Genomic DNA, 25493 nt, shown 5'->3' with positions numbered 1-25493 from the left:
CTGCTGTCCCCCTCTTGCCTTTGATTTGAGGGATGTAATTTTTAGGCCGGGCATCTCCGAGGGCTCTTGCCAACATTTTTACTATGTTTATTGCATATTTGTAAATGGTGAGTGGGCACCATGCCCAAAGTGTATTGAATAGGGGCATGATCCAAGATTGTGAAGGATCCAATTGTGGCAGATTCTAAGCAGAGAATAGTGGGTTGATAGATGAGAATATGATCTATTCGCAGATATACAATAAATCCTCGGCAGCAGAGAAATATGTGTAATCCCAATTAAGGATGGGTTTTATGCCACGTATCAATCAATTGGTGAGAATGGAGAGGCTTTTTAACCCTTCTCAGAGCCACATAGGAGAGAACTGCCTTGGGAAAAGTTGAGGGTGGGGTCAAGGGCACTGTTGAGATCGCCGCCAACTACAAGAGTGTCAGTCCTATGCTGAGCGATATGTTCTAGGAGTGCTTCTAGCGTAATAATTTGGTGGTCATTTGGAAAATAGATATTAACTAGTGTGATCTGATGACAATACAGAGTGCCTTTCACACTCAAGCAGTGACCATCCTGGTCTGATATGACGGTGGACTCCTGCCAAGATATTTGATTGGAAATGTAGATAGAAACACCTTTGGGATTTATAGCTGGGAGAAGTGATCTACAAAAGGATATCTTGAGTATTGCAGGTTAGCAATTTTGTCTGGGTCTCCTGCAGAAAAAACACTTGAGCCTTGATACACTTAAGTTCAGACTTCAAATTAGACCTCTTTTTGGGGATGTTCAAACCCTGTACATTTAATGAAGTAAACTGGATAGATGGCATGCTTAACAGTCAAGGGGAGAAATCTCTAGTTTCATAGACACAGGGGACTGCAGAGGGGCAAAAGAACCCCAGAGATAAACTGGGAGAGAAAGAAAGAAGGGGGGGGGATAAGGAAGAGGAAATGGAGGGAATGGGTATAAAGGCAGAAGGAGTCCAGAACGGACTCTTACCCAGGGGCAGGGATTAGTGGATGGAGAGAACAAGGGAAGAAGGGGGAGAAGGATAGTTTTCAAGTAGAGTTAGGCACACACTAACTTGCTCACCAACACTCCGGATGAAAGATGCTCCAAGATTTACCCACCCAATAAGTGGTGGAAATGTCTATGGGGGGGGGGGGAGGACTATCAGTAGAAGGGTAGTGAGATACAGGCTCCAAGAGAGCTCTGAATCAGGATGGAGAATCATGTCCAACTGACAGTACACAGATCAATATTATGTGTTCAGTAATAACCCAGGCATATTAACCGTCACAGGTTTCAAAAGTAGTTTTAAAGTAATACCACGACAGATCAGTGTGCCTGGTTCAAAACTGAGGTATATATCCTGAAACCACACAGGCTACTCACATCAGAGACCAATATGGAAGGATACCAACACCTGAGCAATCATAGTGGTGAAGGCAATGCACCTCCTAGGCCTTGCTGATGAGATACTTGGGTAATAACTAGGTTCAAGCTCTCAAATTCTGGCTGTATACTGGGCCCCAGGATCGTATGAGAGGCAATGGACATTCCTGCGCACCTTAATTTCATTCTGTGAGTGAGTATTATAAATCTCTCAAGCCATGCCACACGAAACAAATAAAACATAAAAACAGTTGTGCGACAAAACTTTTTAGAACCTAGATAGGAAGGAGTATGTAACCTGACCTGGTAAATGTAGGCACACATATCAGGGACAGACCGGCCAAGTCTGTTAGGCATTGTATATACTACAAAAAGTTAAAAGCAAACCTCAAAACGTGTACAGTAATATAGTTTATCATACAACATATAATGTCCCGCATTTTACAGGGTAATCTCGGCTTGGTGTAGAGCGTCTAAGCCAGCAATGGGCAAACTACGGCCCGGCGGACTTTTTAATCCGGCCCGCGGAGCGTGATACCAAAAAAAAAACAGCCAGGGCAGGCAAACATTGGCTGTCAGGATGTGTGTAGGCGGGGCAGCGTGACGAACGTGAGGGGAGCTAGGCTCCTCTCACAGTCCGCCCTGAAGACCGGAACAGCGCGGGAACACGGCGAGAGGAACGCGTGGAGCAAAGGTAAGTAAATTGACACAGGGGGGACTTGGCTTACTACTTGGGGGGGAATAGTACTATGGGGGATGAAATACTATATGAGGGATGAATTAATATGGGGGATAAATTACTATATGAGGGATGAATTACTATAGGGGGGATGAATTACTATGGGGGGGATGAATTACTATATGGGGGATTAATTACTATGGGGGAATATTACTATACTTACTATGGATGACACATACACATCATTCATCTACTCTTGGTCCGGCCCCCGGGTCCAATATATGAACCCATTGCGGCCCTCAAGTCAAAAAGTTTGCCCACCCCTGGTCTAAGCCTTCAACCCAGTTAAGGCATTTCTGACAAACGGATGGTAAGTAACCCCTATGAACAAAAAGGGAACCTCCCAGGTTACAGAGATCTGTCCATAAGGCACAAAGCTGTATTAGGACAGTGCAGGGTAGCCAATCAGGGAGAGATGGGAAAATCTAATATAAGCAGATGTGGCAGGGCCAAGCAGTTCCTGATGGTGGCATGATCAGATCTTTTAATCTTTCAACTAATGCTGACCATACACTATACAATTTTCTGTCCAATTTCTGCCCAATTTCCTTTAGATTTACCTTCAACTATGTAGTACAAGAGCCTGCCTAATTGGATACAAATGAAAGTGTTGTTAGGTTTGACCTCATATTATATGGTTTTTGGTAAATCTAAACCAAAAATCTCAAGAAAATTGTATAATGGATGGCCAGCCTATGTGTACCACTTCAGAACTCATTGTCAGCAGGTGATTCCTACTTGGATACCTGTCGCAAATCTCATGATCATGGGCATCTCCAGCATTAAGGGTTCGGAAGACAGCAAAAGGGAGCGGTCCCTTTTTGTCTAGATAGCAGAGCCAGTCAGGCACGTTCAGTTCTTCACAATCAAGAAAACCGCACAGAACTGGAAGCTGAGAGAATATAGCTTGAAAGAACAATTGTCCTTCTGGGCTCTTAGGTTAAGGGGATATACCAGCAAAAGGTAACTCCTAAGGCTTGTGTTCAAGGAATAGTTTGAGCATCTGCTGTCTGTACAATGTTTGTGGGAAAAGGTGTGGTAATATGTGGTCCCTGCGCCAGACCTTTCACAATAAAACAATGGATTCTGCACAAGATATCTCGGGGGGTATTGGAAGTTGCTGATCTTATCGGTTGTACTGTATGGACCAAGTCCAGCTTATGCTCTGAAGATGGTTTGCCCAGGGCTGCGTTCAGAATTGCTCCTATTGTGTCATGCAGGTATCTTCTGATGTTGCGGGGATCTTCGAGTCCCAAATTAATTCTCCCATTGCAGTTCTCAGCATCTTCCAGGTGAAGCTGAATTCGGGGCAAGATGGCGTGTGCCTCCTCCAGTTTTTGTAAATGGGTGTCAGCCTGTGTAGCCGCAGTCTCTAATGACTGGACCTTTTGATCAGTGCTGGAAATATGTTTAGAAATCTCTAAGAGCACAGAGCAGAGCGCTGCTGTGATCTCTCCAGCCAGAAATTGGAGGTCAGCTTTGGTGGTTAAGGCAGTGGATCACTGATTCACTGCATGGGACTGAAAGACCGGACAGCTGTCATGGATCTTAGGAAGGGAGACTGAAGAGAAAAACCATGCCAATGTTTGTATAGGAGAGGCAGGAGGGCACCTCTCTGTCACCAGCAGTGATGGGGTGGGAGCAGAACCAAGAATGCAGTCCTCACTGTTTGGTACTGCAGGTTTAGCGCAAGATGGTGCCATTTTGGACATACAAACTGGCTGGGAAGCTCTCCGTGTAGACAGATACCTTTTCAGGGGAGTAGCTCATGACAATCGTGAGCGGCTGGGATGTTTGGCAGATCGCCTCCTCCCTTTCATCGGGGGGAGCCAGAGTTGTCAGAAGGCTGTAGCTACTGTGGAGTCTCCTTGGGCTGCAGAGCTCACCCCATGTGCCGCTTTACTGGGCCATAGCTTGGCCATGCCCCCTCAATAAGGGATTGTATTTTAATATATTTGTATGTAACTTAATTTATCTGAGAGATCACCCACCTGAAAAGTCCCATTTGCTTCTGTTTACCCTGTATACATTGGGAAACTATTTGTTTTACCTTACCCCTGACAAAATTGACCACTAATAAAAGTGCCCCTTTTCCATTGGTGGTCAGTGGAAAACTGACTTTTTTTACATTGAAGGTCTGTGGAAAAGTGCTCCTATACACTGATGGTCAGAATAAAGGGGCCTGCTTACATTGGAAATCAGAGGCAATTCTTTACATTGGCGGTCAGTAGAAGAGTTGCCTACTTCCATTCATGGCCAGTGGATGGAATGCCCTGTTACAGTGGTGAACACTGTAATGCCTCCTGCTGAGTGACATTGGGATTGAAACTCCTGCTTACTGCTCAAAGAACCGTTATCCATCTCTGGAAGAACCTCAGAGTGCTCCATAATCCTTGTTGAAAAAAGCTGCTCTAAAGGATTAGGTATCACCTAACACAGAATAGAAAAACTACAAAATGATCAAATTAAATCACAAAAATCATCTAAACATTGCAAACAAGCTTGTCTTTAAAAAAATGTAAAGTAAACCTGCCAGTTTGCTTATGAGGAGGACCACAACAGGTTATCTTTTCACGTAACCTTCTTTGCTGCTAATAGTAACCTTCCCCACATTTCCTCACCACCCTGTTTGACGGCTGAAGCCCAAGTAGACAGTCCCATGCCAGGTTTATGTAAATCAGTCAGTGTTGGAGTGTACCCAGGGCTAAGGGGCTTCCTCCTGCTTCCCAGTTAAACTGTACTGCACAGCATGCATCCTCCCATTTGGCAGAATGGCCTTACAAGGACCAGCAAGTCAATGTGTTGAAATATGGTTACAAAATCTTAGTAATTACCATCCCTGCTATCAGAGCCCCTTAACTCAACACAGAGCCTCTTAACATAACACAGCACCCCCTAACACAACACAGAGCCCCTTAACATAACAAGGCCCCCTAACAACACAGAGCCCCTTAATGCAACACAGTGCCCCTTAACCCAACACAGCAACCCTAATGCAACACAGCGCCCCTTAACATAACACCAGCTCCCGCCCCTCCGTCCCAATCTGCAGCTCCTCACACCCTGCCCACCATGAGGATGACATTGGTGGGTGGGTGAGAGGCCCGGAAGAGGACACCCAGCAGTGGCATGGCTGCTGTCCAGACAGAACTGTCCCTCTGTCTGGTTCCAGACCGCGGTCCGCCATTTAGTGACCACTGGCATATACTGAAGCATCAGAATTAGAAATTTAGTTAAGTGTAAACAAGTCGAAACAGACTTTTTGACCAAAAGCTGACAATTCATGCCAGTCAACAATGCAGGGCAACAGAAGAGTGTTAGTATAAACCTCAGTAATGCATACAAACGTTTTTTAAAGTATGCATTTGGTTTCAGGAAACAAATTTCCGTTTTTTATTGTATCAATCAACAAAGAAACAGAAAAGCAAAACCTGATGTGAAAATTCTAGATGTCTTTACTCCAGCTTTTTATTCTTCACATGCAGCTAATCAAAGCCCATGTTGTTGTAATAACCACCCAAGTATAGGCCTCCTTTGAAAAAAATGAAGCCAATCAAGAGAGCTGCTAGGAAACGTGAACTAGTCTTACATGCACAAAAGAGTCGCATAAGTGAAGAAAAGAATATATCCCAAGCAAATCTGGTAGGCACTCAACTGTCTCAGATGTAACAAACAATGTTAATTAATGCTGAAGAGGAGATTCAATGGGACTACCGTGATGTTCTACAGTCTTTACAAAACACCCTTTACCTACTATGACAAGAGAAAGTGATGTCTCTTTTTCGCTATTTTACTTCTGCAAATTCATTAGACATTAATAGGACCATGAATGTTTGTAGATTTTTGAGCCCAGCATTACTGCCTCACCTTCCTTCAAGCTTTAAAGTTAACACAATAAATGCAGACTACAGTGTCTTTACAGAAGACAGACATTTTGTCTATTTTAACTTCACTTTCTAAGGCCTCATGCGCACAGGGTGTTTTTGCAGCCACTGTTAGGGGTGTCAGGCGTTCTTTTTTTACGGCTTCCAAATACCCCTCCATGTTATCCTATGTGTCCATGCACACATAGACTTTTAGAAGCTTTTAGTGGCAGGGGCATTTACAGACGGGAAAAAACCCAGGGCCAGCATGACCAGGAGCAACAGCATTTTGGCAGAAAAAAAACACGACATATGTAAGTGCATCGAAGTGTGTTAACACTAGACGCATTAACGCTTGAACGTTAATTAATTTAAGTGGCCAGACAAAAATTATTATTCTGAACCAATGAAATGAATTAACACCCAAGTGCTTGACACCTGTAAACACGCCTGAACGATTGTAAAAGCGTTGACACTTTTACAAACGTCAGGCGTTTTTTCTGCCAAAACGCTGCTGCCAAGAGGAGTGTTTTTAAATCATGCTGTGTGCAGGGGTGTATTTACCACAATGCAAGCAAGGCATTTGCCTAGGGTGGCATTTTTTTCAGGGAGGCAGCGCTGCCCCTCAAAAAAAGGGATAAAAGAAAGGACACATGCAGCACGGGGACCAGGTTGGAACTTAGAGAGGCTGCGGGCCGTTTGATGGTGTATGCAGAGCCTGACTCTGGGATGTGAAGGTGAGTGTCTTCCCTCTTGTTGGGGTGGGGGGGTTGCCAGTGTATGGGGGGTGGTGGTAATGGAAGGCTCTTTCGGGAGGGGTGTTGTTGGTCAATGTTGGGCTCTTATCGTGGGGGAGGGGGTATTTGTCAGTGTCAGGGTCTCTCCAAGGGGGGAGCCGATTTTTGTGTTGCCTAGGGCAGCACGAAACCTAAATACACCACTGGCTGTGTGCATGAGGCCTAAAGTGGGCTGTGGAAGTGAGAAAAATGGGAATTCAAACTGATCTTAGCAGATTTTAAAAAAAGTTACACTCTGTTAAAATTTGATGAGCTAAACACCTGCAAGATCACAAAGGACTACTTTTACTTGTACTAGTCTACTGGAAGTGACATGTATGAGTACGCTTTGGATGAGAAGCCTTGGGCTAAATAATGCCTGGTCGAGGTTGAGAATTAAAAGGCAATAACACGATTTCATCTTGGACAATAAGAACAGTCAGTTACTTACAACACCAGCTTTTGAATTACTCATTGTAAATTGAAATTCTTTATCATATATCATCATCATAATTTTGTTACTTCTACCCTCCCTTCCTGAATGTAATCAGATACCAACTTAAAAGCAATACATTTTTTAGCCAGGAGCTGCTATTATGATGTTAACTTGAATATATTGCTGACTGCATCCCAACTCTAAATAAGTGCTTACATCTGCTCAGCAGGAATAGCCAGAGAATGCACAAGGGTTATCAGTAATAGAATGGACCTCACAATGCTTCTTGACCTAGGGTTAGTTATTTTTTTGGAAATGGTCACATAGCAAATTTGATACGCCATATTATATTGTCTTCCAAAACACATGTACTGAAGCATTGGTGTACACTGATTTTGAACCCTATCCACACACACATAAGTAAAAGACCTAGTAGTAGTCCAGAGTTGCAATATATCACTCATAGTAATATGAACACCTTGTGAAAACAGCCTTTCTACATTTATAGGCCACTCATCCAAGTAGTTTCCTCTAGGCCTGGAGGGAGGGTAATAAAATTTGCCCGGAGATGGGCTTTGAACCATGTAAAGTCTGCATGCAGGTAGTGTCTGTTCTTGGAATTGAACACACAACTCCACTGCCAAAACATTTTTTTTTAAATTTACTTTGAATAGGGTGTGGAACTACTGTCAGGTTTTTATTGGTGTCTGTATCCACCTGGGGGATTTACATTGTCACTGGGGCTGATCTTGAGGGAAAATTCAAGATTTGGAGTTGTCACGAGAAAAGGAACAGAGGAGAATCTTCCAATGGGAACATTTGCTCCAGTGACAACTGTCTAAGAGGGGAAATCCCTCACTTTGGAAATATTTCTTCTACTGTTATGTTTTGTCTACAGGACAGGAAGTGAAGAGGAATTCCTAACAAGATACAAAAACCCCTACCTCATGTAAAAAAAAAAAAAAAAAACAGGTTTGGCTTTAGATATACATTAAAGAGGTGTTACTGAACTGTTGACAAGTCACTTATATGTGTTCTATAATAACAGCCCCATACCTTGAGAAACATTCACACACCATATTGAGGTCAAAATGAAGCTCAGTGAATGCTGAAGTTTCTGTTGTGTCCGGCTCTACATATATTTTTGGACCTTACAATTTCTGGGGAATTTGGCAGGTGACTGGAAGACCTGCCAAGTAACGCATTGTTCATCCTTTGAAGACAGAGCTTTATGCAAACTAGTTACTGCAGGTCAAAGAATAACTGGTATTTTTGTCCTAAATGACCTGTGAACAGATTGTCTTTGACCTGCTAATTTTGTATAACTGTAGCAACAATATCCCATTGTTTTAAGTGGAAATAAGTGTCAGCAATTGCTATGTTTTATTAGCATTATCGAAAAAGCTATATTTCTTTAAAAAAAGGAAGGAAATCATGTGATTTTACTTTGACGTAAGTAGAATTAAGAGTAGTATGTTGACCTACACTGTTCCATTTTTTTAAGATATTGTAGGGACAATTTGTTGGTATTTTTTCTTCCTCTCTGGAAGCAAGAGAGTTACTCAGAATCACAACAGCCTTCATAGTTCTGTACCTCTCATTGTTTAAGAGCTTTAACTAAATGTTAAATAAAATTCCAGCAAAAACGTAGCATTTATTTTTTGTACAAAGTAAAAGGGTTAGAACGGCTTACTGCTTTTAATGTTGTCTTTTTCAGTCTGTGGGGAATTCCCCTCACAGCTTGTCCAAGTGACAACAAAGAAAAGGGCAATTTCTTAGACAGTGGTCAAAAGCTGACAGGGGTTCCAACTCTTTCATTGCTGTGTCTCTGTTGGGGTGATTTGGCTTGCTCTCCCTTCTTCAGGCTATGAGGAACCATCTCAGCCAGACTTGGACAGCAATAAACAACATAAATTCAGACTGTTCCCTACTCTAGGTAGCATGTTAAAAATTGACTTGTGTTGGGTCCTAAAGTATATGTAAAGTCATAGCTTTTTTGTTTTGGATGGAGTGTGAAAGGGTTGGATTATTTATTCACCCATTTTATCTGTCTTGGTGACCACATTTCTGAAACAGAAAGTGATGAGAAATCCAAAATTTTACAGTTATCACCAGCGACAGCAAGTGAGATGAAATCTTCCAGTGCAGACACAGGAATTCAGTTTAAAAGAGTATTTCCCTTGACGTTTGAGAAATTCCCTCTGACCCTCAGTTCACACCAGGGTCGTTTTACAGGCCACAGTACGGCAGCCCATTCATTTAAATGGGCTGCCATGCCTCGCAAAGTGCAGGGAAAAAGTCCCCGCACTTTTCCAGAAATTGCAGCCAACATGGGAACCACACTCCCAGTGTGGCCAGGTCCCACGTTTTGTGTGCGGGGTTCCGCAGTGGCTTCCACCTGTACTAGTGTGAACCGAGCCTCACTCCTTGTTGTGCCTTCAAGACACGAAGTGAAAGAACATCTATCCACAAAACACCAAAAATCTTTTAATTCTAATATAAATGAAAAAATGAACACTAACCAACTTTTGTTTTATATTTTCCTAACAAAATAGTTCCAACTGAGCTAGCCATACAATGCATACAATACAATGTATTCTTATATATGTATATGAGCACTTTCCTGGCCAAAAAATCTAGATGGATCAAAAAAATTAGGTGAAAATTGTGGAAACCTATCTGTGTATGGATAGCCCAAGGCTAAGGATTTGAGGTAAGCTTTGGAGGACAGCTAAAACAAGACATTCTAACATCTATGCAACATAAAGTGCTCAAACAGGGGTTAGAAGAGTTGTAATCACATGACCCACTTCTGCCTAATATTTAAAGTAGTGGTACAATATAGAACATACACTCACCAGCCACTTTATTAGGTACACCTGTTCAATTGCTTGGTAACACAAATTGCTAATCAGCCAATCACATGGCAGCAACTCAATGCATTTAGGCATATAGATGTGGTGAAGACGACTTGCTGAAGTTCAACTGAACATCAAAATGGGGAAGAATGAGGATTTAAGTGACTTTGAACATAGCATGATTAGTAGTGTCAGATGGGCTGGTCTAAGTATTTAAAAAACTGCTGATTTACTGGGATTTTCACGCATAACCATCTTTAGGGAAATTGAGACTCATCAGACCAGGCAACATTTTTCCAATCTTCTATTGTCCAATTTCGGTGAGCCTGTGTTAATTGTAGCGTCTGTTTCCTGTTCTTAGTCCTCTCTCAGGAGTGGCACCCGGTGTGGTCTTCTGTTGCTGTAGCCCATCTGCTTCCAGGTTTGACATGTTGGGCATTCAGAGCTGGTATTCTGCATATGTTGGTTGTAACAAGTGGCTATTTAAGTTACTGTTGCCTTTCTGTCATCTAGAACCAGTCTGCCCATTCTCCTCTGACCTCTCACATCAACAAGGCATGTTTGTCCACAACTGCAGCTCACTGGATATTTTCTCTTGTTTTTGAAATACTCAGGCTAGCCTGTCTAGCACCAACAACCATGCCACGTTCAAAGTCAGTTAAATCCCCTTTCTTCCCCATTCTGATGCTCAGTTTGAACTACAATAAGTTGTCTTCACCACATCTAGATGCCTAAATACATTGAGTTGCTGCCGTGTGATTGGCTGATTAGCAATTTGTGGTACCAAGCAATTGAATAGGTGTATCTAATAAAGTGGTCAGTGAGTGTAAATAAATGATGTCAATGAATCTACATAAATACAGACTCTACTTAAAGTATGCAATGGAGGTACTGCCTATATGGATGCCTAGTAACCGTCTTCTGCCTTCTTTTTCCAGTTGGAACTAGTATGTTGACAGTAATGTATTATAATTTAAAAATTGCCTGCTTCAAACAATGCATGTTGGGAGCATGTTTATCGTCATGGAAATATTTCTATCCTAATTACATGATAAATGTTTTGCCTGTGAATCAGATAGGGGTAAGAAGAGACTGTTATCAATTGCTGTATACAGTCACTGACTCACACAGCTATTTATTCACTGATATATTTCCTAAGTAATTTGTATGCACAATCGTGGGCAGCCCTGGACCACTCCTACCACAATTATGAGGTCTCTGACCCCCCCCCCCCCCAAAATAAAGAGATATTAGCACACAATTGCATCAACCCATTGATAAGGTTTTTACATATGACCAAATACTTTCTACCACCAATCCATACAAAAATTTGTATCAGTTATAGTAATGGGAGCATTAACCTTCACAGTAACTACATTTAAAAGAGAGACCATATTTACTTCATTTAAACTTTAATTTTAAATCAGCTAAATCTATTCCAGGTATCAAAACAAAAGATGTTCAATTATTTTACACTGTTTCCATTCTAAAGCATTCAGTATGCTGCAGAGTGGGAACGTTGTTCTCTGTGGGTAAGTAGTAATCTCTCCGAAGAGGTCCAGCATGTCCTCTGCCAGAGCCAGAGCTCTCCAATCAACAGGAAGTAAGCTTTGCTTATTGAATAGCTATAGGTCAGACTTTGTGTGGAAGCACTGGTCTCTCTACAGGGTCCAACACCTACAAAGAGCAAAGGTCTGCCCATATGGAAGAAAAATATATTTGAAATATATTTTAAAAAGGTTCTTCCCAAATATATTGACATATATTTGAAATAATACAATTTTGGACATATTCAATAGATATATATAAAAAATTATATATACTGTATGTTGAAATGCATTTTTATTACATAATATATGAAAATATTTTTAAAAATACAAATCTACATTTTTGGAATGCATTTACAAATAGGTGTAAAAATCTATGTTAAAAAAATCTGAAAAATATATTTAAAAAATATATTTTTCAAAATATATATATTTTAAATATATTCTTCAGTTTTTTTTTACATATAAAAAAGTCATTTTAACATATATTTTTACATATATTTGTAAATGCATTCTAAATATGTAGATTTGTATTTTTAACCATTGGCCGCCCGGCCAATGGCCGTTTGGCGGCCGCAAAAATGCATTAGCTTTCCGGGGTGTACGCCATTTGGCGTCCTCCCGCACATGCGCAGTTCGCGCGGTTGCAGAGCCGTGCAGCGGCGCGATCTGTCACCGGCCATGTACCTCGGACACGGCCGATGACAGATCTGAGTACCGGCCCTGTTGCCCGTACCATGTGACCTGCTGTGACCAATCACAGCAGGCCACATGACAGTTGTATACAATGGATGGCTTCATTCATGCCATCCATTGTATACTAGTGTCTAGCTGTGAATGGTCACAGCAGGTCACATGCACATGTCATGTGATTAGCTGTGGCCAAATCACAGCTAAGCACAAAAAAAAAAAAAACCTGCAGGAATCGATGTCATTCAGGCAAATGCTTGCTTATAGCAAAGTAATTCTTTGCTATAAGCAAATTGTGTAAAAAAAAAAAAAAATACTGATTACTTTAGTCATAGTAAAATATGAAAAAAAAATCTTAAAAAAAATGTAATAAAAAATTAAAAATAATAATAAAACAAAAATATATATATATATATATTTTTTTTTCCATACTGTCACCAGTCAGTGTCCCTGTTCACCGCCATGCCAGTTATATGATGATGCTGTACTGCACTGGTGACAATATGTAAAAAAAGAAAAATAATTTTTTTAATTTTTTCATTTTCCGAAAAATTATGACAAAAAAAAAAACACAACTTCAAAAAACTCGCCATTCCTCTTATGAAGTACGTCGGACTGTCTACTTTACAAAAATGGGTCATTTGGGGGATATCTGTACTGTTCTGACATTCTTGGACCTCAAGAAATTAGATTGGCTGTCAGTACTTCAGGATTGATATTCAGATCTATACCATAGTTTGTGAACTCTATAACTTTCCTACAAACTAAATAATACATCCTAATTTGGGTTATTTTCACCAAAGACATGTAGCAGAATACATCTCGGCCTAAATTTATGAAGAACAATTATTTATTTGTAAATTTTTATAACACAAAGAAAAACGCGTTTTTTTGTTAATTTAGCAAAAAATAAAAACCCCGGCGGTGATTAAATACCGCCAAAAGAAAGCTCTAGTTGTGTGAAGAAAATTATACAATTTTAGTTTGGATACAATGTTGTATGACCGCACAATTGTCATTCAAAGTGTGAGAGCGCTGAAACCTGAAAAATGGCCTGGGCAGGAATTGCCCGGTAAAATTGCCCGATATTGAATTGGTTAAAGACATACAGTATATTTGAAAATGTATTTTTAAAAATATTTCTCATATTTTGTAATAAAACGCATTTCAACATACAGTGTATATATATATATATATATATTAAAGTATAGTGAATATGGCCAAAATTGTAGTATTTCAAATATATGTCAATATATTTGGGAAGAATATTTTTAAACTGTATTTCAAATATATTTTTCTTCCATGTGGGTGTGTCAGGGGACAGGTTTTTCTACTCAAGCTCTAGTTGCTTTAGAAACAAAACAAACTGCAAGACATTGAACATCTTTTGTTTTGATGCACTAGAAATGTATTTAAACTGTATTTAGCTGATTTAAAAACTTAAGATCAATTGGATTTTAGTAGTACATACAATATACAACATGGAGGTGTTGGCTATAACTGATAAAAAAGGAAGATATTTTCCTACTGCATAATAGAAAATGTAAACCAAATGAGTCAATTGTTACAAAATGCGTCCCACATAAAGCAATTCCAATAACTTGAATGATCATTCCATTACACATGTGATATTTGGGCTAATTGTGTCAATGGTGTGGTGGTAGTGTTACAACACCTGTCGTCATTTCATTGAGAAACAGCTAGTATATAAAGAAGCATGGATTACACCCGAGCACTGCTATATCCAGTGTGCAGGCATTGAAAATGAATTGGGGAATTTCAGCATTTATCACATAAGAATATTTCTGTAAGGTGCAAAAAAACAGAAGAAGGCCATTGCAGAGGGTCAACCAAGCAACCAGGAAAAGCTTTATGGAAGGAATGTGGGACCAGAAGACAGAACAAGCAGTTTCAGAGGGCCAGTCAAACCCCCCTTAGAAGGATGTGGGCCCAGAAGATATGTAAGTGTGACAATTAATAATGATTAAAAACATTAAAATCCACTGCTGCTGCAGGGCATGATCTTTGTTAGATGACAAACACAGTAAAATGTCAGCACTTGTGTAGACAGTATTTTGGGAAAAGTCATCCACCTTATATGACAATTTTGACTTCAACAATCTAACTTCCATTATGAAAAAATAATCAGAGTATATCCCATGTAACACTATTATTTATGGATTTACTCTTTATAGCAAACCGCTATATTATTTGGTCAAGGAATCCTCCAAACCTGTACACGCAAGCTACAATCAGATTCTTCAATCTCCTCTAGATTTACAGTACTACAGACAACATAGTGTCTGAGCTTACCTGAACAATGCATGTGATTTGTATTCTGTCAGGTGCAGCAATAGTAAAACCAAATTATAATGTGTGTGGGCAGCTTTAGATTGTTCTCCAAATTATTCTTCTCATAAGGAAGAATAATGGTGATATGCTGACCATACACTGGGCTAATTTTGCCTGGTCCCTAATGAACTGGCCAAAATTCAATTACTGGATGGCCCTCCGTGCACTCAGAAGGTTGTACAAAATGCATGAAGGTAAAAAAACACTTCCGCCAGCGGACCATAGAGGTAATCGAAGACTGAAATGGCTCCAATCACCTCTATAGTATAGGAAACCAGAAGTGGTGAGCATTCATTACTTCCAATTTCCCCGGGTGTAAACAGCGCCATTTTTAAATTGGGAAAGCATTTGATTACACTGATCTTGCTGTGATCAGATGCTTTTAAGGGCAGAGGAGAGATCTGGGGTCTAATAGACTCCAAATCTCTCCATAAAGATTACCTGTCACTGCCTATTGCTATCACAGGGAATATTTATATTCCCTGTGATAATAATAAAAGTGATAAGAAAAAAAATTAAAATGACAGTTTAAAAAAAAAATATATAAATCGTTAAAAAAAATTTAAAGTACCCCCGTCTCCCCGTGCTCAAGCACAAAGGTGAATTATATTGATGTTGGAAATATAATTACACACGTCTATAGTCAGCACAATTCTGATTTATGGTAATTTGGTAATTTATGGTAATGATTTTTTGGTATAAAAATCAGCACAGCATATTTTTATACACAAAGTGGCACACAGCCTGCAGCACAGTGCCAGGAGACAAAGAGTCATAGTAGAGAGGTGTAGCACTGAAAGTGACACACAAGCTGCAGCACAGTGCCAGGGTGGAAGACCACAGTGAAGGAGTGGCACAGTGAAGATGACCACAGACAATCTTCTGCAGAAAGCCAAGGTTAGGAGCCACAATGGAGAACCCTCGGTGGACATATCACATGTTCAGATGCCAAATCAAGTCAATTGGAAACGAATCTGTAAAATCAGTTATCCGTGATTTTAAGACTAATAGGCAAGGGATTGTCGAAAAAGAGCATTGGGACTGGTCACTGCCCTGGTGAGAACATTTTTAGAAATACCATTTTGTGGGAAGCAGTGATTTTAAAATTGCTTAAAGTGAAACATTAAACATGCATTATTCCTTTAAAAACAAATGCTTGGGGAATTCCCTTAATCTATAAAGTGGCACATCACTACGATATATACAAAGTACCACAGTAAAAGTGACATTTACAAAGAAAAAAAAATGTAATCAGAATTACCAGTAATTTACAGTTCCCTGCAAGCTTCCTTATGCTGTGGAATAAAGTGTGGGGTCTCCCCCAAAATCCATACCAGAGCCTTCAGATCTGGTACGAATTTTACACAAAAAAAAAAAAAAACAAGGGGTGTGCCCCCTCAAAAGAGATCTGGCACAGGGTTTAAGTGGGAACCCCATGAGAAAAAAAGTCAAAAGTAAATTCTGTCACTTTTGTTATGTAAAAAAGCATGGTTCCCCCCATCAAAACAAAAACAAATCTATCCCAGACCTTTCGGATCTAGTATGGATTTTTAGGGGCCCTATACAAAAAAAAAAACAAAAATGGTGTGGGGATCCAAACAAATTTTTACCAGGCCCTAATCTGAACATGCAGCCTGGCAGGTCAGGAAAAGAAACGACAGCCACAAACCTCCCTTTCTCCTGAACAATACCAGGCCATATGCCCTCGACATGTGGAGGACATGTTCATGAGGGCCTCTTCCTGCTATAACTCTGGCTCATAGTTATTGGGAGTGCAGGAGGGGGGGGGGGGAGTTGGAACCTGGAAGCTACCTTTAAGAGGGCTCCCAGATATCCAACCCCCCATGTTAATATGTGAAAGGTATATAGTACCCCTACCCATTTGAAAAGCCAAAATGACAATAGTAAATAAATAAGTCCTTGACAACCATTGACAGGAAAGAAGGTGCTGTATACAGTATAAAGCAGTGGTCCCCAAACTGTGGCCCTGGGGCTGAATGTGGCCTCTTGCTTGCTTTTATCCAGCCCTTGGGCCATTATTCCCCCCACTGTCAGCAACAGTGGGGCACTATTCCTCCCACTGACACCAACGATGGGGCACTATTTCTCCCACTGACACCAATGATAGGGCACTATTCCTCCCACTGACACCAACAATAAGTCACTATTTCATCCACTAGCACCAACAATGGGGAACTATTCCTCTCACTGACACAAACAATGGGGCACTATTCCTCCCACTGGCACCAACGATGGGGCACTATTACTCCCACTGACACCAATGATGGGGCACTATTTCTCCCACTGACACCAACGATGGGGCACTATTTCTCCACCTGACACCAACGATGAGGCACTATTCCTCCCACTGACAACAAAGATGGGACACTGTTAACTCCCACTGACACCAAGACATTTTCTACTACTGCTGGCCACAGTTTGAAGGACAGTAAACTGGCCCTTCATTTAGAAAGTTTGGAGACCCCTGGTATAAAGTAATGATACAAATATCATTTTTTGGCTGAATCCCTAGTAACAACCAGTCTTGACCCTTTGCCATCTGGTACCTGAGCCTCATTACTTGCCTTATCAACAGATAAATGAAAGGATATCTCCTGAAGGAAACCAGCTTGACATATCCTATTAGTATTGGCCCCGAGGACAAATACCCCTTTACCCCCTAGCCCAGCCTTCGCCTAAATTGACCATCACACAGCAACAGGAGCTTTAAATAACATTTGTTTTAATACTGTTGTCAGTCAGTTGTGTACCATCGTCATAATTTTGCAGTGTATAAAATTCTATGCTATTAAAAATTACCATATTTACTATTTACCAGCATGATGTACATTCCTGTGCAAAAGTTTTAGGCAGGTGTGAAAAAATGCTATAAATCAAGAATACTATCAGACATAAAAGAGTCAATCATTAAATTGAAATGAACAGAAGAGAAATCCAAATCAAATCAATATTTGGTGTGACCACTTCTGCATTCAAAACAGCATCAATTCTTCTAGATACACTAGCACACAGTTTTTGAAGGAACTCGGCAGGTAGGTTGTCCAAACATCTTGGAGAACCACAGATCTTCTGTGGATGTAGGCTGCCTCATATCCTTCTGTCTCTTCAATCCCAGCCAGATTTGATGATGCTGAGATCAGGGCTCTATGTAAATTAAGAATGCTTTCAGAAATAAAAGTGTTAATAGTTTATTTTTATCAATGAACAGAAAAGAAATCAAAATCGAATCATTATTTGGTGTGACCACCCTTTGCCTTCAAAGCATCATCAATTCTTCTAGGTACACTAGCACACAGATTTTGAAGGAACCTGGCAGGTAGGTTGTTCCAAACATCTTGAAGAACTAACCACAGATCTTCAGTGAATGCAGGCGGCTTTAAAACCTTTTACCTCTTCAATCTCAGCCAGACTTGATGATGTTGAGATCAGGGCTTGATGGGGGCCAAACTATCACTTCCAATACTCATTGCTCTTCTTAATACTGAAGGTAGTTCTTAAGGACTTTGGCTGTATGTCTAAGCCGTGTACCGGGGTGGGCTCCCCAGGATACAGTGAAGTCACGAATGAGGAACGCAACCCCAACACCAGCTTTTGCCACAACAGAATTTTACTTAGATGTGGCAAATAAACACAACTACAAATGCTGGGAACATACAATAAATTTACATACACCCAGCCCAAAGGCTGAGACCCTTGTGCTGCACAGCACGACGCCTTCTGATGGATGAAGGTAGAAAGTGTAGTAATTTACCTACTGGCGGGCACAACGGTATGGGCTAGCCTGCGGTGCAGCACAACAGCTTACAATCTTACACAAATCTACAGTATCGCCCTCCCATAACTTTTCCTGTAGCACGTGCCTGAGTATTCCTTCTGAGCAAAACACCAGTCTGGCTTGAGTTTGTGGGATTCTATCAGCTCTCCAATGTGAAATGTCACTTTAAGTTATGGAGCCCTTCCAATGATCAGTAACAACACTTGTGGCCTGACACAAGCAGAGACCCTAACAAACTAACTAACTAACTATAGGCCTGTTCTCAGTCTATAGGCGCCAACACTGAAATTAGGTGCGTGCACGATCTTACCGACCCGGGTCTGCTTTGCATCCACTGGTGACTCTGAACAGAACAAATGTCTCTCCAACAAGCATGCGATATTGCAGTATATGCTGCTTTGTTCTTCTGCTCTCATCAGCATTCCTGGCAGCAATCTTCCTTTCTCTGAACAGGATCAGGGTCTTGGACACGATCAGCTTCACTTAGCTGCAGCTCTGGTTACTGAGGGATGCACTCACACCTGGATGTCATCGGATTCTCAGCTCACACGGCCCCTTCATTCAGCATCGTTCAAAACATGGCTGCAGTCTCCTCTTCCTGTTCACTAAAACTCCATGTGAAAACCCCACCTCTTATTGAATATAGAAATATCTATGCAGTCTGAGGCTGTGTTAGAAAAACAGTGACATTTTGTGGCTAAACCACAGAATGTCACTCCAGAACATTTAATTTACTCCACACAATCAGTGTTCAAACAATGAGAGCTGTTTCCCCATCTCACATATGTTTGGGATTGTTGTCCGGTTGCAGAATATAGTTCTATGTTCCTTATTCCAACCCACACAGATACTAAATTAATTTAATTAAATTTAACAATCACTGACAACAAACATTTTTGCAGCACGGCAGCACCAAGGAAAACCTGACTTTCAATTCAGGTCATTCACACAGTATTTTATATATTATGGCTTATGCATTACTTTGAATCTAAATGACTAATCATGCATGATGGGGAATCAGTTGTATGTTTAATTTCAGAGTAGTTATGGGAAAAATGCACATAACTGTATGATTAATCTGTAAATTTGCAATTTCGTTTTGTGACATTACCCATTACTGTTACCTGAAATAGATGATATTTACTGATGTTTAATGAAAGTCCTGGCTTTGTGGGGTACCATAAAATTTTTGTGGCTACACAATATGGCCTAATACATGTATTTCTTCAGAGTTAATGACAGTGGTAGTTTACAGGAAAAGTGACCACATCCCTTGCTCTGTATGGCCTTTTATAATGTACTGAAATAGAGAATTACATAACTGCAACAAAAGTGATTATAAAATTGACATTTAAGCAAAGATAACATCCATTCGACAGGTAATGTTCTGTCACTCTTCTTAACATAAGCCCTCCACCCCCACATCAGTATGAAGCACCTAACAAGATTGTACAATATCTTTATCAGAAGGTAGCCATAGATATTAAAGGGAAATTGAATGTGCAGGCATGATCATCTGTTCTCATGCATCCTAATTCCATTAAACATGAATGATGATATGCTGTAGACACCAGTGGTGCTGTATAATCAGGCAAATTGGTTGCAACTGGTTGTCCGATTAGATCATCTCCATATCAAAATTGTATATCCACAGACACTAGATATAGATCAGAAAAACTAAGCAATGTAAATGATTCATATCCAGGCAGCATTACTCTCAATGGCTGAGGAAACTGGATGTGTAACTAGGCAACAGGCACAAACGTGTATATTGTAAATCGATAATATACTGTATATTCAGTACAGATATTCTCCAGTTTTTGGAATAAATGGTTCATTCTGTTTAAGCACCCATATAAGGAAAATTCACAGAAAAATAGAATTATGGAATTTTCTCATATAAGTCTCAAGTATGCTAGCAGTAACACATCCCCACTGAAACTAGCAGTTCTGCCCAACTGCAGTGGCCATTACAAAACCAGATCACAGTGTCACACTCTTCCGAAGAATTCAATTCCACATGCAGTAGACATAAAAAATAGTTGTCAAGTCCCTCTGCAAGGCACTTGTTTATAACCTTCAGGAGGTCAAAGGAAAAACTAACTAGGCTCATTGTTGGACTTTCCTACAGGTACAAGAGGATAGCAAGTAATTCAACAAAACTGTGCTCATCCAAACCAATGTTTCAGATATTGCAAGAGTTAACCTTTTAGTTCACAGTAAAGGAACTACAGGTCTATGAAAAACAAAAGTCCACTTACTTTATCCAAAAAGGTATAAGGGAATATTTGAGGGTTCGGTGCAATGAAAGCGCTTCCCCCCCACCTACCGTTTATATGGTTGATCAAACAATCTATTTGCATGTGCACATGGTTGTTTTTATATGCTCAATATAAAATACCTCAGTACATGTTCTATTGCAATTGCCTTTGCCAGATCAGAGAGCTGTCCAATGCAGACTGCCAGCCACCCAAGCCCTGTTATATAGTCCTATGGTTGTAGGTTTCACATCACCCATATGTTTCTTCATCACTGAGTCTGATGGCATCATGTAAATAAGCTGTGAAGGATACTCAAGAGCATCTTTTGCTCCAATCTTTCCAACATCTGCTGGCACTCTAATTCAGCCTTCTTAACCAGGGTGCCTTGAGGCTTCTTCAAGGGTGCCTTGGCAAAATGTCTAAAAATTGCCTAAAACTTGTATACAAGCCAGAGGGTGGAACAAGCCTGCCTTTTAGTTACACACAGCCATAGGTCTTCATTGTGCACCATTATGACATTCTAGCCACCGACATCCTGACAACCAATCACATCATTAGTTGATAAGGAGGATGTCAGCTGCCTGCACAGCATCCTAGTTTGACCAGCTCTTGCCACTCTCCGCTAGTGCTGAGGTCACATTAGTTCAGTGATGGAGAAAAACTGAGGGAGAAGAGAAACATTGGAATACTAGTCAGTGTGCAAAAGTGTATTTGCTTTGGAAGAGAAAATCACCTCTAATGTTGGGTGTCCTACATGTGTGGATGTTGCCGCGTTATATAAAACTATTAGAATGGTTTTTCACATTTTAGAATGGGGTGCATAATTTTAAAGGGTGCCTTGGGACTGTCCATAATTTTAAAGGGTGACTTGACTGAAAAAAGGTTAAGAAATACCGTTCTAATTCTTTATCTTCTATAAACACATGGCAACATCTGAATAAGTTAAATCAGTGTATAGTTACTATAACTATTTCCCAATATAGCAAAGGACATTTATTTGCTTCTACGCTGTTTAACAAATTGTCGGCAGTCACCTAATTTGAATTTGAGCTTTGGGTTTGGGCTGCTGGCGCATGCTGGAACATGGTTTTTAATCGTTACCTGAAGAACTACAGGTGCCCATATCTAATTAAATAGCCATTTTGTATAGGTAAGTTACTTTATTTTTGCTGGAATCTTCCCAATAGTTAAAGCTTCATATATTATTACATTTTCTTTAAATACTTCTTCCTTCCTCTTTACTAGTCTTGAGAGCTGCATGAATTGCTAGCTTATAATATGATGCAATTTCATTACTAGAGAAATGCAAGCTATTTATAGATAAGACGTATCTTGAATGAAATGGTAATATAGCTAGCACCACTCAAAAGCACATGGATACCAACTACTTCTGAAGGAGTCCAGCACCCTAATCAAATGTGAAAAAGTAACACACAATCCACCTGCTGAAAGACTGGTATTAATTTTCTTCATCAGGCTGCATGCTCTCTAAATCTTATTGAAAAGCAACAATTCTGAGCCTGTGAACATGCAGGCCCATGTGATTCCTGGTTTCAGCAAGTGAACGGGCCATCTGTATGGTACCCAACTGAAGGAATCAGTATACTTAGGATGGCTTCACACTCATCCGCTGTCCTTTGGCCACAGTGCAGTGTACCCGCAGTTTTGTGTTATGTCTGCGGGACATAATAGAAGTCTATGGAAAAGTGCAGCTAACCTTCACCAAATTTGCATGTATATTGCGCTGCACCCGCACTGTGGCCAAAGTGCAGCAGGGCAGTGTGAAGCTGCCCTTAGAGGCCAAGGTCATTTTATTATAAGATATTTAGTTGTGTGCAAATCCCGCTATAACACTTCCACTTACAGAGCACAAATCTGAGCAATAGCAGTACTGCCTTACACAGGTGCAGTATCTCTTGTGGTAACAAAGTAACATTCTGTAACAGGTTCAGTAACAGGTTCAGTAACACTCAGTAACAGAGGCAGTAACACTCAGTAACAGGAGCAGTAACACTCAGTAACAGGTTCAGTAACAGGTTCAGAAACAAGTTCAGAAACACTCAGTAACAGGTGCAGTAACACTCAGTAACACTCAGTAACAGAGGCAGTAACACTCAGTAACAGGTTCAGTAACAGGTTCAGAAACAAGTTCAGTAACACTCAGTAACAGGTTCAGAAACAAGTTCAGTAACACTCAGTAATAGGGGCAGTAACACTCAGTAACAGGTGCAGTAACACTCAGTAACAGCGGCAGTAACACTCAGTAACAGGGGCAGTAACACTCAGTAACAGAGGCAGTAACACTCAGTAACAGGTTCAGTAACAGGTTCAGAAACAAGTTCAGTAACACTCAGTAACAGGTTCAGAAACAAGTTCAGTAACACTCAGTAATAGGGGCAGTAACACTCAGTAACAGGTGCAGTAACAGGGGCAGTAACACTCAGTAACAGGGGCAGTAACACTCAGTAACAGGGGCAGTAACACTCAGTAACAGGTTCAGTAACACTCAGTAACAGGTGCAGTAACACTCAGTAACAAGTGTAGTAACACTCAGTAATAGGGGTAGTAACACTCAGTAACAGGTTCAGTAACAGGTGCAGTAACAATCAGTAACAGGTGCAGTAACAATCAGTAACAGGTGCAGTAACAATCAGTAACAGGTGCAGTAACACTCAGTAATGGGGGCAGTAACACTCAGTAATGGGGGCAGTAACACTCAGTAACAGGTGTAGTAACACTCAGTAACAGGTTCAGTAACATGGGCAGTAACACTCAGTAATAGGGGCAGTAACACTCAGTAACAGGTGTAGTAACACTCAGTAACAGGGGCAGTAACACTCAGTAACAGGGGCAGTAACACTCAGTAACAGGTTTAGTAACACTCAGTAACAGGTTTAGTAACACTCAGTAACAGGTTCAGTAACAGGTGCAGTAACACTCAGTAACAGGTGTAGTAACACTCAGTAACAGGTGTAGTAACACTCAGTAACAGGGGCAGTAACACTCAGTAACAGGTGTAGTAACACTCAGTAACAGGGGCAGTAACACTCAGTAACAGGGGCAGTAACACTCAGTAACAGGTTTAGTAACACTCAGTAACAGGTTCAGTAACAGGTGCAGTAACACTCAGTAACAGGTGTAGTAACACTCAGTAACAGGTTCAGTAACACTCAGTAACAGGTTCAGTAACAGGTGCAGTAACACTCAGTAACAGGTGTAGTAACACTCAGTAACAGGTTCAGTAACACTCAGTAACAGGTTCAGTAACAGGTGCAGTAACACTCAGTAACAGGTTCGGTAACACTCAGTAACAGGTTCAGTAACACTCAGTAACAGGTTCAGTAACAGGTGCAGTAACACTCAGTAAAAGGTGCAGTAACACTCAGTAACAGGTTCAGTAACACTCAGTAACAGGGGCAGTAACAGGTTCAGTAACAGGTTCAGTAACACTCAGTAACAGGTTCAGTAACACTCAGTAACAGGTGCAGTAACACTCAGTAACAGGTGCAGTAACACTCAGTAAAAGGTGCAGTAACACTCAGTAACAGGTTCAGTAACACTCAGTAACAGGGGCAGTAACAGGTTCAGTAACAGGTTCAGTAACACTCAGTAACAGGTGCAGTAACACTCAGTAACAGGTTCAGTAACACTCAGTAACAGGTTCAGTAACACTCAGTAACAGGTGCAGTAACACTCAGTAACAGGTGCAATAACACTCAGTAACAGGTGCAATAACAGGTTCAGTAACACTCAGTAACGAGGTTCAGTAACAGGTTCAGTAACACTCAGTAACAGGGGCAGTAACACTCAGTAACAGATGCAGTAACACTCAGTAACAGGTTCAGTAACACACAGTAACAGGTGCAGTAACTCAGTAACAGGTTCAGTAATGGGCAGTAACACTCAGTAACAGGTGCAGTAACTCAGTAACAGGTTCAGTAATGGGCAGTAACACTCAGTAACAGGTGCAGTAACTCTGTAACAGGTTCAGTAACAGGTGCAGTAACACTCAGTAACAGTTTCAGTAATGCGGGTCACAGCTGAACACTATCACAGTCCTTAAGGCACTTGAATGGTGGAGTAGTATAGCCAGATCAGCTGATACTGGGAGGATGCAATCTAGTACAGTTGTACAGCAGTATATGCCCAGGAACAGTAGGTTACAGCACAGACTACGTTGAATTTACCAGAGCAGCATCTGCTGGAAGGGTGGTGGACCGGCAGCACGCTGATAAGTTGGCAGCACTAACTGGCCTGAAACAAGTGGCCGCAGCAGTACTGGAAATCAGTGCTGACTACAACACATGGCAGTGTCCCCTACTCTGTCCTTCCTTGTGCTGGAACCTTTCCGTGACTCTATTTCTCTGTCCCTGCCAAATGAGGTTCCTCTCCCTACACTAACCACTTTCAAATGCACGCCAAATACAGCGAGGCACTGCTATTTGTTAGCACTGCCCCAACCAAGATGACGATAGAAGGTCAATCAAGAGTGGCAGCATCTAATCAGACACCTGCTCTCCCTTGTGACACCCACAGAAGCTGCAGGGAAACATCCTTCCCATTAGGACTCCACTCCATCCCTGAGGCGGCAAGGCTTTCTTGGAGCAGGAACTACACCTGACAACAAGCATTGCCTTCTCTGGGAACACACTTTGGCTCCTGACTTATCACAGTGGAGCAGAAGAGTGAGAGAGGCTGCACAATGCAGAATTATGTGACGTAGGACTACCAGAAGTATTGTAATAAGCCTAATGAATTTGGTTGCAAAGAACTGTATATAATATGGATT

The sequence above is a fragment of the Staurois parvus genome, unplaced genomic scaffold (assembly GCF_062004578.1).
Source record: "Staurois parvus isolate SC_StPar_1 unplaced genomic scaffold, SC_StPar_1.0 ptg000840l, whole genome shotgun sequence".
Taxonomy (NCBI): Eukaryota; Metazoa; Chordata; class Amphibia; order Anura; family Ranidae; genus Staurois; species Staurois parvus.
The sequence above is the reverse complement of the archived record's forward strand: the minus strand, read 5'-3'. Positions refer to the sequence as shown.